This window comes from Crinia signifera, chromosome 1 (genome assembly GCF_055691185.1).
Source record: "Crinia signifera chromosome 1, ASM5569118v1, whole genome shotgun sequence".
NCBI classification, from domain to species: Eukaryota; Metazoa; Chordata; class Amphibia; order Anura; family Myobatrachidae; genus Crinia; species Crinia signifera.
This window is the reverse complement of record NC_139217.1, coordinates 80025480-80046677: the sequence shown is the minus strand read 5'-3', so window position 1 is coordinate 80046677 and position 21198 is coordinate 80025480. Positions and strand designations below refer to the sequence as shown.

The 21198-nt window shown below is 45.1% G+C and overlaps 1 protein-coding gene across 2 annotated transcripts in view; it reads left to right on the top strand.

Moving 5' to 3' along the window:
* CORIN (corin, serine peptidase) overlaps positions 1 to 21198 on the top strand; it is a 230702-nt gene that overhangs the window by 22917 nt on the left and 186587 nt on the right. The gene's annotated exons all lie outside the window — the stretch shown is intronic.

The following is a 21198-nucleotide window of genomic DNA, read 5'->3' as shown; positions in this document are numbered from 1 at the left end:
ATGAGCATTCCGGGATTTCTACCATCCGGGATTCCGGAATCGACCCGGGATGCGGTCAGTGTAAATGTCCCGTACCCAGGATTGGGTACACGGGACTTTAAAAAAGCTGCTGATTGGAGCTTTCTTGGGCTCACAAATGCTGATGTCATCTTTCAGATCCCTGGAGTCCATTTCTAATGACATGCATATGTATTTGCAGGGATTTCTTGGGTCCAATGTCTACACTCAGACCACGGGTCGATCCCAGGTCTGAGTGCAGTGTGAAAGGGTAGATTCCCGTGAAGCGGCCGGGAACATATTCCCGGGTATGACCCGGCTCTGTAAGTGTGAAAGGGGTATGACAAAATTATTCAGCCAGTACATATCTACAGGTGCAATATTACCACAGCACCAAAGTGGAAGCAAGGAAGAAGTGAATAATTACAGGCCAGTCAGCCTTACATCAGCAGTATGTAAATAATAGAAACACTCAGAAAGAGTTGTGGAATATCTTATATCAAACAACTTAAAGGATCCCAAACAGCATGGATTTACACTCAATCTATTGATTTATTTGATATATTTGTTAAAATCATTGACTTTAGTAAGAAGTTTGACACTGTCCCATTGCTAAATAAACTAAAACCATGGGATTGGATTATAAATCAGTTAATTGGATAGGAACCTGGTTGCAGGATTTCAAGTGACTTACCATCGAAACAAAACAACAAAGCAATAGAAAGGGCAGTATTCAATGAGAAAGTTCTCCGTGCATGGAGAGCGTTTTATTTCGCTCTCCATGCACTCTCCGTGTTTTAGCGGAGATTCTCCCTGTTCCGGAGCCTCCTGCTCCCACTATTCAATGTATTTAAGACTCGCCGCCACTCGCGGCGAGTCTTAACCCCTGCAGCGGACGAGCGTCCGCGGCAGGGAGCTTTCAGGGAGCCGGGGGACGGAAGCAGCCAGAGGTGTTTAAAGTCTCCCTGGCTGCTCCAGAGGAATGTGGAGGGGAGGTGGGCTCCCCGGGACCCAGGCAGCACAGGCTGCCCCCCCCTATAGCCAGCGGGGGATCCAGTATTCACTGCACCCGATCGTGCATATTAACGATCGGGTGCAGTGAATATATGAATATCTAATGAGCGGCTCGAGCGCTCCGGCCCCCTGCTGGCTGCACTGTGTAAAAAAAAAAAAAATTTAAAAAAATATTTTTTAAAAAATTTAATATATATTCATGTGCTATAAGCACATGAATAAAAATAACATACCCCTTCACAGAAAAAAAACAACCTGATTTTTTTACACCAAAATAAAAAAAAAAACCCTTTTAGTTTAAAAGTTCACATTCCAGATCTCCATCAAAAGATCACTTAGAAAGACGGAGAATATTTCACATTGAATAGGGTTGCTCGCTTTTGGAGAGCAAAATGCTCCGTCCAAGGCGAACAAAGCACAAATTCTCCATAAAACACGGAGAATTTTTCTCATTGAATACTGCCCAAAGAGGCAAGTCCGATGCTCAGTTGCTTATGTAGAGAAATTAGAAGCGGGAAAAAGGAAGTAATAATGCCACTGTATAAGTCTAGGTCACTGGTATGTTCTCATCTGGAATACTGTGTCCAGAAGGATAAAAATACATTAGATAGTGTACAAAGAAGGACAAGTAAAATGGTGCATGGCCTACGCCACAAGTACATACATACAAGGGGAAGGGTAGGGAAGTTACAGAGGAAGGCAGAGCAGCTTCAAATGATCTTGTACCCATCAAATGAATTAGTAGACAGGTTGATGAGAGACACGGTGGGACTGGTGGTAAGCAATGAAAGAACAAGAGGTAAAAGGGCCTTGGTTGACAGCTTACAATTTACAAAGATGGGGTAAACAGTTGGAGGGAGAATGGGGAAGGAGACAAAGCAGGTAGGAGGGAAGAGTGAGAAAGGAAGTAAGAAGAAGACTGCTACACTTTACTGTAGTGAAAATGTGTGTCTTAATAGAGCATTAGATGTTGGGGAGATTAAAAGTCAAGGCCCTCATACACTTGTCCGACTTGTCCTATGGACAAATCGGACCAAATTTCCCCTGAGCTTCCCCGCCAGCTCCCCGGGAGGACTCACATATGATCTGGCACTTGATGTGCCATTTTTATATGTGATAAATCACATGCGATTTATTGCATGTAATACTCCCGGGGAGCTGAAGCGGGAGGCAGGAGAATTAAAAAAAACACCTTCAAATAAATGGACAGTTGCCCAGGGTGGATTGGGAACTAAAAGTGGTCCTGGAAAATTTTGTAGAAGTGGCTTTACGTGGTCAAATCAAATGTAGGTGGAGCCAACACCAAAATAGGTGGGAATAATACATCACTACACCTGCATGGAATCTGTTGGTTTCAATGTGCTTGGCAGTCTAGTGGCCCCCAGACTGTTAAGCTGCTGTGACAAATCACAACGCTCCATATTTCACATAATACCCCAACTCTCCCTTACTGTGACTGAGCACATACACCAAAATTTACATTATGCAGACAAACAACTTATAAACATAATCTCCAGAATATCACAAATATCTCCACTCCTCCCCCAGTGGAGCCCAGAAACAGACCAGAAATAGTTTCAACCCCAGATAGCATCTACTCCTGTCCCTTTAACAGATGTTACAATGGTTTAAATGGGTGCATACCTTAGATGAGTATTTTCAGCATTGGATAATCTGCTCTGTGGTTGTTTGTATGGGAGACAGGAGGGGAATGAGGCCACTACTCTGGGCTGGGCCACATTTTAAAAATAAGTGACTGATAAGGTGATAAGTCTTCCCTTCAAGGTCTATGGTCACTCCGCTCCTGACGGCCACTGATTATTGGCTGAGAGAGCTCTCTTAGCCAATCAGCGGCCGTCTATTCTTTTGAATGGTTTGTTTTTTTCATTCTACTACCGTCCACTGTCTGCCGCCCGCCAGGGATGCAGAGCGTGGAGAGTACCTCTTCTGCACAACGCATCCTTGCATGGGGATCTGATGCGATACATTGCGGGTGCTTTTTACTGATATGATTTATCTTAGTCTGCTTTTGCTGTATTGCTCCTAATTTAATTACAGTTTACTATTGGTTCATGCAGTGGTTATATAGTGTACACAATATTTTCTTGCTTTTGTTTTATTTATTTATATTTATTATGAACAAAATGGTGATCCCTGATTGAAGATAAACCATACGTGCGATGCGATGCGATTTTTTTATGTCATTTATTCACTGCTCTGTGTGCCCCAGGGGATCGCATCACATCGCACCTCCCACAAAATCACATGCGATCGCATGCGATTTTATAGGGTGTGCGATGCCATTACATTAGCTATACAATGATATGATTGTATGACATACAATGATGTTTTACGCACCCCCCCACTATCCACGCCACCCCAAAGCGTGGCAAGCGCAGCGAGCCCTGTGAGGGGCGGCGCTACGCGTCCTCCGACGTTTTCATACCCCCACTATCCACGGCGGCGTGGAGTTGATTTTTATATAGTGTGGCAAGCGCAGCGCGCCACCAAGCCCGAAGCGTGGCAAGCGGACACGGATAACTTTACATGTATTCCGCGTCCGCTCGCTACGCTCGACACACTATATAAACATCAACTCCACGCCGACGTGGATGGTGGGGGTATGAAAAAGTCGTAGGATGCGTACCGCCGACACTCGCCACGCTTCGAGGTGGCGTGGATAGTGGGGGGGGGGGGGTGCGTAAAACCTAATTTTATGACATACAATCATATAACTGTTTACCTAATATTACATGAAAAAATCGCATTGCATCGCACGGCACTAAAATGGCCCATGCGATGCGATTTCCCAACGCAGAATACCTGACTAAGGAAATAGCTAAGTGGGCGCCGTTCTAGGAAACAAGTACCGGGTTCACATTTTTATTGGTTTAATGCTGCAACTCATATATATATATATATATATATATACGTGCAGACGGCGGCACTCACCCAAAAAGAATTCTCGTAGGCAGTAGTCTTATCAAAGTTTCGAACCTTTATTTGTGGTTCTTCATCAGGATATACAAAAAACTGTGCATAACAAACAATATTTATACATACCAAATGAACCCCACACCGAATCAGCATCCGAGCCACCGGCGCCAAACAGCAGTGTCCGCCCACCCACGTGAGACGCGCATACCCAGCGCGTCATCACGCTAGTGTCAGACCTGCGTCCAGCCGCCTGTGACCGCCCACGTTACCATGGTCACGGAGCAACAACCAGCGTCGCCTAGTAGCCACACAGACGCCGCCGAGGGATCACTTCCTGGTTACACAGAACAGACGTCCTACACGTCAACTGACGCGCCGCCACGTCTCCCCTGCTCCAATCAGCGATCCACCTCAGCTGTGTCGGGCTGTCAAAGCGCCCGCTGTCACAAATACATCAACATAAACAGCAGTGAAATAATATACTTATACCACCCAAAAGTACATATAATAAAAACACCTCACCTTATATGAAACACATACACATATCAATAAAAACTGGTACAAACATGCACCGCACTGATGTCAGCATAAATATATACATAGATATTTTATATACAAGAATCTTTTCACTATATATAACCTAGGGCATAATATGTAGAAACAAAGAAAATGGCTCCCAAATACATTTTATTCTTTCTTTCAGCACCTATGTATAATGCAATCATATAAGCAGACTAGCAGCATGGAAGACTGTTTAACATAGCAGAGTAGTATATATGATAAAGTACCACCAATACCAGGAAATTAATATCCTAGACAAAATACTGTATATCATAATTAAAATAACTGATCTTATGAAACAAGTCTAAAGGAAACAATGTAAACCTCTAAACTCGTTAAGACCCTTTGGCGCAAGCGTCCCAAGGCGTTGTATGCACTGCGCCTCACAGCGCAGAAGTTTTTGTGCTCTATTACCTCCTCGGAGGCTACAGGGAATATGATCAATAATCATATATCGCAGCATTGGTATGGTGTGGCGAGCTTCCAAAAAATGTCTGGCCACAGGTTGATCACTCACCCCTTTCTCAAGGGCCAACTTAATTGAGTGCCTGTGGCCAGCCATACGTTCCCTAAGGGTACGTTCAGTTTTCCCAATGTAACTGAGGGAGCAGGGACAAGTAATCATGTATACCACGTATTTGGTAGTGCACGTGACCCTGTGTCTGATGTTATACCTTTTGCCACTCGACGGATGACAGAAGGTCTCTACAGGTAATGCAATTAAGGCACCGAAAACACCCAGGTCTAGGGCTCAAAAAAGCCTCACTGCCACTTTGTTGTAGCTTGCCAACATCTGTCTTCATGACAATGTCCCTTACACTCCTGCCACGAGTGTAACAGGGCATTATCATGGTGTCATTCAGCCCTAAAGAACGGTCCATCTTCCAGTCCTGTTAAATTGACTTACACAGTGGATACTGAATATGTTAGTTTTCTTGATGTAGCGCTTACGGTCAGGGAGGGGGTGGTGGAAATGTCTTTATACACCAAGCCCACTGACCGTAACACCATTCTACATGCAACCAGTTGCCATCCAGGGTCTACTAAATTCAGTTTACCCTACTCCCAATTTCTGCGTGCAAGACGTATATGTAGTACCGATCAAACGGCGCAACAACAGATTGATATCATGTTGCACAAATTTATTGAGAGGGGGTATGATGAATCTCTGTTACTTGATGCTAAAGTGAAGGCCATGTCTAAAACCAGGGAATCTCTGCTGTTGTATGGTGAAAAGAAAGAAAATACTAATAAATTACAATTACAATAAAATAAATTTTTATGTGTTATGAAGGGCTGAATTGAAAGCTTGCTGCTAAACTCAGTGTGTTGAGTCTGAATTTTTACACATAAGTGGGTGCCTGCTTCTGGAGAGGATTTGTATATATTTTGGGGCAGTAGGGATGGTGTAATGGTTAGCCTCACAGCGCTGAGGTCATGGGTTCGATCCTCACCATGGCCCTAACTGTGCGGAGTTTGCATATTCTCCCCGTACTTGCGTTGGTTTCCTCTGGGTACTCCGGTTTCCTCCCACATTACAAAAATATACTGGTAGGCTAATTGGCTCCCAACACAATTAACCCTAGAATGTCTGTGTGTGCATGTACATGTGGTAGGGAATAAGCTCCATTGGGGCAGGGACTGATGTGAATGTTTAAATATTCTCTGTGAAGCGCTGCGGAATATGCATGCGCTGTATAAGAAACTGTTAACAATAAATAAATATTTACAGTGTGCTGTAGCTCCACGGCAGTTGCTTTTGGAGGGTGCCAGACAGGGTCCCGACAGGCATTTACCCGACGTCGGGATCCCGACTGTCAAAACACTGACAGCCGGGTTCCCGACGGCCACCGGCTATTTTCCCTCATGGGGGTCCATGACCCCCATAGAGTGAGAATAGAATAGGTGGCTCGCGTATCGTGCCACCGTGCCCGCAGCGTGGCATAGTTGCACTCACCATGCTGTCTGGGTCCAGCCAGTTGGGATCCCGACGTCGGGCTAATGACTGTCGGATTCCGACTGTCGGACCCCTGTACCACACCCGCTTTTGGATGAGGAGTGTGCCTATCTAGTGGACTGGTATATAAGTAAGTTACGTAGAGAAACTATTGAAGATACAGAGAACAACTTTTAGTAAAATTCAACAAAAAGACTCTTATGCTTCATCTCCTTTGGATCGGGTGAATTTAACCCCGGATTTGTGCTCTACATCCCTCCTATTAGATCGGAGGAGCGCCTGTTCACTAATTGCTGTATATAACTGTTCTGTGTTTGTTTCCTTTTCCTTCAAGGATTGATTGGGCAGTATTCAATGAGAAAATTCGCCATGTTTTATGGCGAGTTTGTGCTTTTCTCGCGTTGGACGGAGAATTTTGGTCTCAAAAAGCAAACAACCCTATTCAACCTGCACTTCTCGCCGTCTTTCTAAGTGATTTTCTCCATGTCTCTCTGTGTAGCAATTCTCCATCTTTTCATGGAGAAGTGGAATGTGAACTTTTAAAATAAAAGGTTTTTTGTTTTAATTTTGGTGTAAAAAAATCAGGAAATTTATTCTGTGAAAGTGCATGCTATTTTTATTCATGTGCCTATCTATAGCACATGAATATATATTTAATTAAAAAAATATTTTTGTAAAAAAATTTTTTTACACAGAGCAGCCAGCAGGGGGCCGGAGCCGAGAGCCGCTCATTAGATATTCATATATTCACTGCATCCGATCATTACATATGCACGATCGGGTACAGTGAATACCCGGCCCCCTGTTGGCTCTCCCGCGGGGGGTAGCCTGTGCTGCCTAGCTCCCGGGGAGCCCATCTCCCCCCCACATACGTTCTGGGGCAGGCAGGGAGACTTCCATCTCCCTGCCTGCCACCGTCCCACGGCTCCCTGCAGCGGACGGTCGTCTGCTGCAGGGGTTAAGATTCGCCGCGAGGGGCAACGAGCCCCTCCGACATTGAATTCTGGGAGAGCGAGTGGCAGCCAGCCCTCCGGAACACAGCGAGTGTGCAGCGAATCCTAAACCGGATTCGCTGCACACGGCGATATTTTACATTAAATACTGCCCATAGAGTAAAGCCTGCTGATTCTTACTTTATATTACATCCAAACATCCTTTGTCACCGCGTTAAGGAATATTGTATATATATATATATATATATATATATATACACACAGTAATATATATATATATATATATATATATATATATATATATACGATAGATTTTATGAGAGGCGTAGCAAAAATACCTATGTGCCTTATTTTTTCTGTTTTGTACATATATTCAGTATAGTGTTGTTACTCTCTAGTTATAGGACCTGTGAGTGTTGCTTTGGGCCACTAAGTGATTCCCATGCCAGGGAGGGGGGGAGGGGGGGGGGTGCGCAAGTCATTTAGGAATTTATGAGGAGTGCAGGCCATCTTGTTTATATATACTATATATAGTACAATATATATATATATACAATATATACTATATATAGTACAAAATGCAGCTGCTCACACATAGTAAGGGCTAAATGTAATAGCCTCCAAGTTCGGGAGGGTGCGGAACTTTTGTGCATGTGCTGGTCTTGGCTTGTGAATGATTGTTGCTTTAAGAAAACTGGCAGACTCACACAAAAGTCTCACACCTCCGCAAATCAGAGGCTATTACATTTAGCACCTGATTGAGTAAGGATCGCATATGATATTCTGCTCGCAGCAGCTAATCGTATGCAATCCATAGCAATGCAAATGCAGGAATATGTGCATACCAACATCTGTCTACATGCGAGCAGGGCCCTCCTACCTTTTGACTGTCTGTAAATACCCTGTTTGTTGTATCACTGTCTTTTGTAAAGCGCAATGGAATATGCTGCGCTACATAAGAAACTTAATAAATAAATACATTTTCGATCCCTTAAAATTGCAATCGTTCGTATAAGTTAACAGTCTTGAATTAGGCCCTTAGCCTATGATGTCCCAATCTTAAGAGTGCATGATAGCACATAACTGCATTTCAACAAAGAGTAAGCACGTCCAGATCCTATGCAAAAATAGCAGTATGTATATGCAGCGCCTTCCCCGTGTCCGTGAGTTAGAGTCTCAGCGCTTTTGCATTCAGATGCAGGCTGGCACACTAGGGGGAAGGCTGGTACTGCCATTAGTATATATTCACAGATGTGACAGCATGTGACCCTGAATCAGCCCCTATACATGTCTGTAAAGACACAAATTTAGCGTATACAGTAGCTGTTATTTTCAGAGAGCGGATTAAGAAATCATTTGACTCGCAACTGTTACAATATAGGGTCTAATCCAGCATTCGCTAATCAGAGAAGTCACAAATCCAGTGATTACGGAACGACTGTGCATGGGTACTGTACGCATTGTGCATGCGCAAGGGGAATCGGCGACTGAAACTGCATATGCATTGTAAATAGGGATGCCAATCCCGGGGCATTTTTTCAATCCCGGTAATTGGGATTGAAAAATGCTCAATCCTGGGATTGGCATCCCTAAAAGAAAAATGATCAGGGCAGGCAGCACTGGTGCAGCAGTCATCGGGTGTGATGCTGGGCGGCAGAGCTGCTGAAGTGGTGGCGGGAGCAGGCAGCAAGAGATTTCCAATGGCGGGAGCTGCAGCGAGAGATTTCCAATGGTGGGAGCTGCAGCGAGAGATTTCCGGCAGCAGGCAGTGGTGCGGCCTGTGCAGCGTGACCTATGACCTAGTCACGTTGCGCAGGCTGCACGCTGGGGTTGGGAACAGCCAGGCAGCATCTGAGTGAGTGCTCATACGCTGCCTGACAATAGACTGCGCATGCATGTCCACCCTATATCCGATTGGCCACCCTAATCGTAAACACAATGGAGACGCAGTTTAACTGACAGGAACCCGGCATCTGGGGGTGGAAACATGATGTTTTCTGGGTACTTATGTATTATCTGGACTCCCATGTTAAATGCACCCCATTTTTTCATACCCCTACTATCCAACTACGCATGGAGTTGATTTTATATAGTGTGGCGAGCGCAGCGAGCCACCGTGCCCGAAGCAAGGGGACGCGGCCTCATAAGAAAAACGGGAGTCCAGATATTACATAAGTACCGTTTTCTGAGTGTGTTTGAAAAAATTCAGGCGTTCCCAGCAGTTACTGAGGAGGATCTGTGACGATGCGCTGAACACTTCCAGCCTGTCACAGCCGCAGATTAGTGGAAGTCTCAGACCTATGAGAAAGTATTCGCGAATGGATTGCGGTTAGCGATCAATTCACAATTTGCATGGGACATTTTTTTCTTTTTGTCTGTGAAGCAACTTTCTCCTTGCATTACACTGTGAATTCTCTGATAAATGATAAATGCTCAATTAGGCTCATGGGCCCTTATTCTAGTTGAATCAGTTGGATGCGTATTTTCGGACATTAACTGAGTGTTCTTAGCCCCGCCTTCCGTACGGATCGCTCACACCGTCCGAATGCGGTAAGACGCCGACCGAACGGACCACAAGTGGATTTTTCATGGGAACACCTCCTCCATCTGTGTGAACCTCCCCCATCATTCGATAGTCACCGACCATCGAATGCTGGACCGAGTGGTCAGGCAGCATCGAGTGCTTCAGACCACTCGGGCATTTCTCTGTGCAAAAGCAGGGATATGGGCGGGGAGCTGGCATCCGGCTATGTCATATGTCCGCCCCCCACACGTGAATCACGGCCGGATTACCATATGTACGCCCATCGTTTCATGGGAACTCCCATGAAACGCGGGGCGTCCGTATATGGTAATGAGCCCAAACAGCCCTGCACGCTCCTCTCCACCCCCTGTTCGGATTGTTCCAACCGATTGTTTTCTGTACAGAATTCACGCCGTATTCGGGCGTGCGCGGCGTTCGCACATGCGCAAATATGCCTCTGCACATGCGCAAACACCAACCATCGGCCGTCCGTCTGCATTCGGAGCCATCCAGAATAAGGGCCATAGTTAGGTAATGAATGTGTACTCTTGTTTCTATTTGTAACATTTCTTAGATATGAATGGTTTTACCATAAACAGAAGGACATTGTTATTATAGGGTTCACATGATTCTATTTATAACATTTCAGATATATGAATGACTGACCATAATATAAATAAAAGAACATGGCTATTTTTAGCAATCGTGATAGTTCTAATCTCAAATCTCATCACCAGCCCTTCCCGGGCCAGTGCACTTCACAGGCTACAGGGGGCTGCGGGCAGGTGCTGGGGGTATGTGGGTGTTGGAGGCCAGTTCCGGGAGATTTGGCCACTTTTCTGAACGCAACTGATTTTCGACCACCCAGGCAAGTATGGTTTTATATATATATATAGAGAGACACTTGGGAGACATAACAATGACTTTTGTAACAAATGGTGCAATGTGTTAAATAAATGCTCCCATGACCTCATGTTACTAGTAATAGAACAAACGGGGTTTGATTTGGAAATTATTAGAACAGAGATTGCGGAGCTACACAGGACAGCACCTTACAAAGAACTTGAGACACCAGACTGCAACCTTCTGCCCAAACTTGAGAAGGAAATTGAGACTTTCAGGACCAGTCTGCTTAAATTCAAAAAGCAGAAATATAAGCTTGTTAAACAAGATTATAAAGAGAGCAGAGTGTACCCGTGGTATTCAAGGATAGAACCCAGGAGATTTCGGCAGCAACAGCAGCGAAGGGGAGGAGGTAGGAGACCCCCGGCCCACTATACAGACATCGAAACGCAGTCACAGACATCGGCGAGCGACTCGGAGACCGCTGTGTTAGATAACCCACCTCCCAACTACCTTGCAAGGGGAGAGAGAAACCGCCGCCCTCCAAAAAACCTCTACGACCCACCCGCCGGGGTGGGAGAAAGAGGGGGAAGACGAAGACCCCCAAAGTGAACAATGGGACGGTAGTCTTCAATCTATCCAACCACACACTTACGACTGCAGAATCAGAGCTCCTCAATCGTGGCTTATCATTTGTCCCAACTCTCACACAAGATTTATTCAAGTGGCAAGTTGATATGTTCCGCCTCGGGAGGCAACTACGCCTTAGGGACCATTTCATCAGACATCCATCCAGCACAGACGAGACCAACCCTACACCACTACCGAAGCCATCGCTCCGATGCAAGAGCACCTTCGATCCACCTTCAACTAACCCGTCCATCAGCACTTTCAACAGGATCCTCAAAAGGGATACCAATGAGTTTATTGAAAAACAGAAAATCTACGGGGCGTGGCCACGGCGGTGCGAGAGTGAGGAGGTAGGAGCGTGAGCTCCCTGGCAGATGGAACATAACCCACCCCCGATATGATTGCAAGCCGTTTTTAGCAGCTACAACTCGGCTGATCCTGACAAGTCTTATCCGGTCCCCGACTCTCGCGTGCATGAAGACTTACCCTATTCCCTGCTGAGGGTAGCCGGGGTGGAAGTGCCAAGCTGCAGCCAGAGGCAGAGACAGCGAGACGCAGCCGCGAGCCAGGTGACGTCATCTAGGCGAGCCGGGCGGAGCGGCGGTGACGGACCCAGATGGGAAGCTGCACGCTGCGATACCGGCACAGACGGCAGCAGTGAGAAAGGAGGGGAGAGAGGGCAGCGGGCGCTGGGAGAGAGCCCCCGAGCCCTAGCTAAACCTCCAGCTGGACCCAAATCGGCACAGCTACTGTACTATATTGCGGCAGCTGGGAACGGTGAGAGCGCTCCCAGCACTTAAAGCTCCACTACTAGCCGGCAGACTACCCCCTTGAGTACAGCAGCAAGACCGATACTGAGTGGCAAAAAAGAGGACAAGTGAAAGACACTCGACACCCTGCCTGATCTGCCTGACCGGCCGCAGCAACCATCAGATATCGGTGCAGTATAAGCTTTCAATTTATAAATAAAAATAATGGTGGTGCTATCCACGGGTGCCTCGATATAGGATAGATGAAATACTGCCCTGACCGATAAATATAGGGGCATTCAAACGGGACATAAATCTGTTGTTGCCTACCGGGGTTTGGGTACATGGGACACGGCCCTGATTTATATCCATACGGGCATTAAAGCAGGATAAAGAGAGGAGGTGGAAATAAATTGGCAGCAAGCAAGCCATCGGCCAGTACCAGAATCTGCAAAAACCCACACGCCTAGGAGTACCGCCAAATTCTTTTTTTTTTTTTCCCTATTTTTTTCCTCTTTACTAAAGCTCAGAAGTACCTGGACACTCAGCAAGGGTTTAATAAACCTGCTTTAAGCTTCCCTTCGTCGGTGAAATATTGATGTAGGGGGGACAGAGAAAGAAAGTAAAAGATAGAAAAGATAAAAAAAAAAAAAAAAAAGTCACAAAAATAAAAAGGGTCTTGAACCCGAAAACCTGACAAAAATTTATTTAAGAGTTGCAAAAATGAGCAAGTCCGGCAAGACAGGGGCGGCCGCTAGGCTTGAGAGGTACGCCCGGGCACAGGGCGGTAATCCACCGCAAACTCCAACGACAACTCCACAGTCCACCCCCTCAAAAAGTAAAAGCCCCCCCGGGAGCCCTGAAATTACGCTTCAACAGGTACTAGAAGCTATAAACAATAGTGAACAACGTCTCTCCGAGCAAATCACCACGGTGCAAACCGAAATCTGTACAATAAAGGCTGAGTTAAAAACTACAGTGGCAAGAATTACAGAAACCGAGACCAGGATATCAACATTAGAGGATGTGAACAATCAATGGGTCCACAAAATAAAAGATCTATCTCAACAAATGACTGCAATGAAGTCTAAAATGGTGGACATAGAGGGGAGATCCAGGAGAAATAATCTCCGTTTCGTGGGGTTGCCGGAGAAACAGGAAGGCCTAGAGGCACCAAAATTCATTATAAAATGGATGACAGAGAAATTCGGTAAAAATGCATTTTCAGACCAGTTCGCCGTGGAAAGAGCCCATCGGGTGCCACTTCGGCCCTTACCACCTGGAGCCCCCGCACGGACACTAATTGTCAAGTTCTTGAATTTTCAAGACCGAGACGCGATATTACGTTTGATTCGATCCGAGGGGCCACTGGAGTGGAATGGAGTACGGGTGTCGGTGTTTCCGGACTTTGCCTTAGAGGTCCAAAAGGACAGAGCAAAATTCACCGACATCAAAAAACGTCTCAGGGAGTGTAATCTCAAATACTCCATGATGTTCCCTTCAAAACTTCGGATAGTTGCTGAGAACGAAACAGTTTTCTTTTATGCCCCAGATGAAGCGGCGAAATGGCTGGACAATCGGGTTCCGGGGAAACGACAGATGGCAATGGCCTAGGCCAAAGATAGAAAGGGCTTGAGATAATAATAATCTAATGAAAGGGGGGGTGTGGGGGGGAAATATATACATGCATAGATGATGATTAGCCAGGGAGCTCCCCGCACATTGGTGGCACAGTAGTAGCCTCTGTGCGAGTGGGGGGAGTCAATGTTGATATCTATGTTTTTTTGTGTATTTTTGTGGTGTTTTTGGTTTTTGTTCTTTTTTTGTGTCTTTTGTGTGGGATGGTATGAGGATAAGTATGGGAGGTTGGGTTCAGGTATGCCTTGGGTAGATGGGTATACAGGGTGGGGGGAGGATGGGAATCGGCGGGATTTTTTGTTGTTTTTGTCTAGGATGTATAGAATATATGGTAATTGCACTGATATAACTTGGTCAAGGTGGAATCTTATGAAGACGGGAATACTATTTGGGAAAACCCGCTTCTATCAGTATGCCTATCAGGTACAAATATGGTTGCCCTGTGTAGTTAGATGATAAAGGTATTGGCATGGAATGTAAGGGGCATTAATGAAAAAGTTAAACGATCCCTAGTTTTAAACCAACTAAAACAGTATGGGGCAGATATAGTTTGTTTAACTGAAACCCATCTGGTTGGGGGGAAATTAATGACCCTCAAGAAACCCTGGGTAGGACAAGTGTACCATGCCCCATTTACATCCTCCTCACGGGGGGTATCGGTCCTAGTTAGGAAAACACTATCATTTAATTGTAACAGGGTAAGCATTGATCCCGGCGGCAGATATATATTTATCGAATGTATAATTAACTCCAGGCCCTTTCTCCTGCTAGCGATTTATATCCCCCCCCCATTTTCATTTGAGGTCCTGATAAGAGCCGCTGACTTCGCGATTGCTTCACCAGAAGCAAGCATTATAAGCATGGGGGATTTCAATAATACGCTAGATCCTATACTAGACAGGTGGAGGCAGGGCCAGATGGGTACTGCCCGAAGTAATATGGGGTTCACAAATTTTGTAAAAGATCTGGGGTGGATTGATCCCTGGCGGGAACGGAACCCGAACTCTAGGCAATATTCTTGCTACTCCGCGACATACCAAACCTTTTCCAGGATAGACCTTATGCTGATCTCCGGGAACCTGATGCCCCAAGTCAAAAAGATTGAATACAAACCAAGGGGGGTATCCGACCACTCTCCGCTATTGCTGGAGTTGTCGGATACAGAGTCTAAGGGCGAAGGTTTCTGGAGATTTAATGCGGGGTGGTTACGGTACATGGATCAGGAGGGGGAATTGGGGGAACAATGGAGGGAGTGCTGGGAGTTTAACAAAGGGACGGCTAGCCCGGCTGTAACGTGGGACACTCTCAAGGCCTATATTCGGGGAACACTAAAAAAACGAATATCCAAAATAAAAAAGGATAGTAGGGAAAAGGTGGCGATTAAAGAAAATAAGTGTATGGAAGCAGAAAGTAAATTCTTAATGGATAACACCAGTGAAAACCAGGCGACATGGTTGGCAGCTCAAGCCGAATGGCTGGATATAGTGAAGGAAGAAAACCTAAAAATGATGGCCTATAGAGAGCAGAATAAATATCAAAACGCAGACCGTACAGGGAAATATCTAGCCTATATAGCACGGGCCGAACTCCCCCCTAATAATATAAGTACCATCAGGGATGGGGCGGGAAAACTAATAACATCTACTCCGCAGATAGGAGAGGAGTTTAGAAAATACTTTAGCCAAATATATGTCAGTAGGCTAGAGCGGGATGCCCAACAAATAAAACAGTATCTGGAACAAATTAATCTGCCAACCCTGAATTTAGATGACAGTCAGGTAATGGAGGCCCCCATTGATATTAACGAGGTGAGAAGTGCAATAAGAGATCTCCCTGGGGGTAAAGTTCCAGGGCTGGACGGCATTCCAGCCGAAGTATATAAAAAATTCGACTTAGTTTTGGCCCCTATACTACATGAGACTTTGTGTCAATGCTTTGAGGGGAATAGTATCCCGGACTCAATGCTTGAGGCAAAAATCGTGGTCTTGTTAAAGCAGGGAAAAGCGGCGGAAGAAATGGACTCATATAGACCCATTTCTCTCCTGTCCACTGAAGCCAAGATCTTGGCCAAAATACTGGCGAATAGGCTCAATAAGAATATTCTTAAAATCATACACGCAGATCAAACGAGCTTTATGCCAGGTAAAGCCACCGACATAAATTTACGTAGATTGTTCAGCCGTTTGCAGATGATAGGGGCCAGTGAAAAAGATCCGGTGGTGATATCACTGGATGCAGTAAAGGCCTTCGATGCCGTGGAATGGCCCTTTCTATGGGCAACTCTTGAGGCCTTCGGCATAGGCCCGAATTTTATAAAATGGCTAAAATTATTATACTCTAAACCAGTGGCACGTGTATCTGTGAACGGCTGGACTTCTGCACCTTTCCAACTTGCCAGGGGGACAAGACAGGGATGCCCTCTGTCCCCGGTATTGTTCGCCCTGGCAATCGAACCCTTGGCATGTCTTTTAAGACAGAACCCGTGCATCAGAGGGCTTGGAACGAAGGAGCAACGAGACGTAATATCATTATACGCGGACGACGTATTGATATACCTCTCAGATTATAAACAGTCCTTGCCATTGGTCATGGGGCTTATTGAAGAATATGGTGAATACTCGGGTTTTGGAATTAATAAGGCCAAGTCTTCTATTCTTTATGCCTCCGGTCTGGACAATTATGCCTCCCTCCCTCCACTTACACTAAAATGGTCAGAAACCTTTAAATACCTGGGGATCTGGGTTAGTAGAAACCCGAAGGAGTATGTTTCTCTGAACATCCAACCATTGGTTAAGTGGATGGAGGGTAAATTTAAAACATGGAGTAGACTGCCAGTGGCGGTTTCCGGCAGGGTTGACCTGGTGAAGATGATTGTGTTGCCAAAACTATTATATATAGTACACCAATCCCCAATATTTCTTCCCAGGTCGCTCTTCCGAAAACTGAACAGCATGATGTCCTCCTTCATATGGAATAATGCCCGCCCGAAGATACAACTTGAAAATTTGATGCGAGATAAGGGCGAGGGGGGGCTGGGATTGCCAGACCTGAGGGGATACTACTTTGCCACGCAATTAGCCCAATTGAGACCTTGGCTGGTGGAGGAGGAAGGGAGCGATTTGGCTAGAGAATTTGTGGCATATGCATGCAGCGATAGCAGCCCCTTGGGTAGATTACTGCAAGGCCATACCCAGATAAAGGACCCACCCCTGCTTACCCAAGCTATTAAGATATGGCACGAAGCACATAAAAAGGAGGAAGTAAGGTTTCTGGATGTGGAGCACCCGGTGGACGATGAAATTACATTTACCGAGCTGGCGGAGCTCCACATAAAAAAAACCTGGGTACCTTACTCTGTAAGAACCTTGAAACAGCTATATAATAGCGAGGGTCTTAAATCCTTCCAACAATTGATGGAGGAGTTCGCGATCCCCCGGACATATTTCTTTCGATATCTGCAGATTAGACGGGCCCTAGAGGCACAGTTCCCCAGCACTCCCCCAGTATTTGGTGAATCGGTAATTAAGCAAACAATAAAAAAAGGGGATAAAAGAAAGCTAGTCTCCAGGATATACAAATGCCTGGGGAAGATAAAATATAAAGATCAGCTGGAAGGGCTGAAGAGGAAATGGGAGGTAGAGGTGGGGACCGTTAGTGAGGAAGAATGGAGAGAAGTAATGCTTGCAATCCCGAGGGCCACTAATGGGGTGCGGACACAACAAATTCAATTGCTTATTTTCCACAGATCCTATATGACCCCCGTAAGAATGGTTAAATTTAAGGCGAGAGCATCAGATGAGTGCCCCAAGTGCAAGAGGGACCCTGGGACGTTTCTGCATCTCCTATGGGATTGCCACGTGGAACAAGCCTTCTGGAAAAAGGTTATAGACATAATTGAAAACACGGGCATCCCAAGAGAGATCCTGACGGTCAGAGGGTGCATCTTGAACATCGTCGATGAAACCGATGGCATGAGATATAATAAACGGTACATTAATAGCATGTGCTCCCTGGCCAAAGTAATAGTGGCCAGACAATGGATGGCCAGTAAGGCCCCAGATATTGACAGCTGGATGGCCCTAGTTAATTATACAGTCAGACAGGAGAAATACCTGCATGCAAAGCGTAATAATATGAGCAAATATATACAGATATGGACTCCCTGGCTGGCCTCCCCTTATTTTAGAGATAATGAACCATAATTGACATTAATATTAAACACAAAAATTAGTTTGTTTCCTTTACCTGCACAAAAAAAAAAAAAAAAAAAAAATTTCAGAATAATCTCTAATAGTAACGGTCACAAAGTGGTTAAAGATATCCATTGTCACAATCACAAAGGTAATAAATAAAAAAGGGAAAAAAAAAAGGAAAAAAAAAAAAAAAATTTACCTAGACATATAATACTAGGAATAAAGTAAAACCACAATGATAATCACTTCACCATTACAGGTGAGATTTGCTCGCTCGCCTGCCTATTTTTGTACTTTTTTTTTTTTTCTTTTTCTGTTTTTATTTGTATAAACACATGCATGACACAAAGGATATTGCACCAGAAACAAAGGGTAGAGGAGTCTAAGGCCAGGTTGGAAGGGAACACGGAATCTGTATAGGGCCTAAAAGATAAACTGGGAAAAAAAAAAAAAAAAAGAGGGGGCAGGAGGGCACAAAGGAGGGAAAGAGCGGTACCGGAATGGGTAGGGCCGGCCATGGGATAACCCCTTGTCTGCAAAAATGATAGCAATAAATAATCAGTGCAATGAATGTATGAAAGGTGTAGTTGGAAACGTGTCTATTGAGTATAAACTGAACTACAGAAATATAAAAATCACATATAGAAAGACACCGAATGTCACCAACACACTGTATGTAGTAAATGGTAGTGCAATGTTTAATGTTTTGTATGTTTTTTTGTATGTGTTGTATGTTTTGTGATATGTCAATTTGCAAAATGAAATAAAATATTTATAAAAAAAAAAAAAAAAGAAAAACAGAAAATCTCTTTTCACAATCTCTCTAAGGAAGAGAAACTGGCCATCAGATCACTCTCTGAGGACGCTGACCTGGTTATCAGGCCAGCAGATAAAGGAGGTGGCATTGTCCTACTGAACAGAACCTACTATGTCGCAGAAGCCATGTCCCAATTAGCGGACACTACCTGTTATGAACAACTCGATTCAGATCCCACCTGGAGATTTAAGCGTCTAATCGACCAAATCATCCTGCTGGGCAAGACCACCTACCACATCAGTGAAGAGACGGCGAGATTCCTAACACAGCCATGTCCTCGAATTCCATTTCTATACACCCTCCCGAAGATGCATAAATCACTGTCCACACCGCCAGGAAGGCCAATCATCTCGGCTAGGGGTTCCCTCTGCCAGCCTCTGTCACAGCTCGTGGACTTGTACCTCCAACCAGTTGTGAAGAGCATCAGGAGCTTCATAGCAGATACCAGTGACTTCCTACGTAAGATACAGACCTTCCAGCAAGTCCCTGAGGGGGCACTACTTGTGACACTTGATGTCACAAGTCTCTATACAAACATTCCCCATACATTGGGGCTACCAGCATGCCGGGAAGCACTACGCTGCAGTGAAGTCTATGAGGGACCACCTACAGAATTTATTCTGCTCTTGATGGAAACGATTTTAACCAAGAATTACTTCCTTTTCGAAGGCCGCTTCTTTCTACAGCGCCAGGGTACCGCTATGGGCTCGAATATGGCACCAGCTTACGCCAACCTGGTTATGGCGGCCTATGAAGAGAAGCACATCTTAGGAAGTACTGCATACAGTGGTGACATTGCCCTATACGTACGTTATATAGACGACCTCTTCCTGATCTGGACGGGTGGTGAAGACAAACTTCTGAAATTTGTGGATGGACTGAATGCCATCCCCGGGACGATCAGATTCACAATCAATTTTAGTGACAAGTTTATAAACTACCTGGATGTCACTGTAATGATTAACCATGGAAAGCTGTCAACAAAGATTTATACCAAAGAATCAGATAAGAATACACTGTTGGCAGCATCCAGCTTCCACCCAGAGCCCCTGAAACGAGGACTACCCTACTCACAGCTCCTTAGAGTGGTCAGAATCACGTCAGATCCAGATACCACCAAAGTGGCACTGGATACCATGAGAGACAAATTCCTGGAAAGAGGCTATGATATGAAAGAAGTTGATGCAGCGGTGAAGAAGGTGATGAATTTAAAAAGGGAGGACCTTTTGGTTTCCAAAACAATTGATGACAGGAGTCCTGACAAAAGGATGAACTTTGTCAGTACTTATACTGTGGCTTCCAAGCACATCAGGAGAACCATCAACCAACACTGGCATCTTGTCTCAAATGATCCAGTGCTTTCAAGGGAGATCACTGAACCACCCAGATTCGCGTATAGAAGAGGCCCAAACCTGCGGGACCTACTGGTCAAAACTGCCCCTAATCCCATCACCTCCTCTAAGCACTGCTGGCTGAAACAGAAGAAAGGCACGTTTAAATGTGGTGGATGTGTAAACTGCCAGTTTCTTATCACTGGTCCAAAGTTCCATAATCCCATCAACGGCGAATCCTTCAGCATCAGATTCCATCTGGACTGCAACAGTAAGTTCGTCATCTATGCCTTGCAATGCCCCTGCAAAAAGCTGTATGTGGGTAAAACGACCCGCATGCTAAAAGAAAGACTGAATCAACATAGATCGTCTATCAAAAAAAGTACGGATCCGACCGCTACCCAATGTGACCTAAAAAACCTTCCTGTCGCGAGACATTTTAAAGAACAGCATCATAGAGTCATTGACCTAAAATGTGTTCTACTGGATCATATTCCCCCCCTGAGATATGGAGGCGACAGGGAGCGAATACTCCTCCAAAGGGAACTTGCATGGATTTTCAGGCTTAAGTGTTTAGCCCCACAGGGCTTAAATGAAGATTTTAAAATGGGTGTCTTTCTTTAACCCATTGACTTGTCCCAGTGACTTGATGTATACTCTAGCACTCTCTGAGCACCGCCGTGTGCTCTGGGGGACCTGATTTCTGCGCCGCCGAGCGCCGTCATCCCTGATGGGATTTATTATTATTATTTATGTTATACTCCCATACTAGATGTCTGATTATGCGCCGCTGTGCGTTCTTATATCTGTGTCTAAAATATGGGCTACTTACTGAATGGCATATATTACTGTTAGCAACACCGCCGTGTGTTAGGTTGTATATAGTCTCGTTTGCCAGACTTTATAATTGTTTTTGCCATATTGTCCCATTGTATCTAGGTTAGCAGACATAGATTTATGACATTGTGAAGTGTCACGGCCTTTTTAACGCATTTTTTGACATTGGTCGACATGGAAAAGCCGACACCGCTAGCGTGTCGACTTTATGGACGGT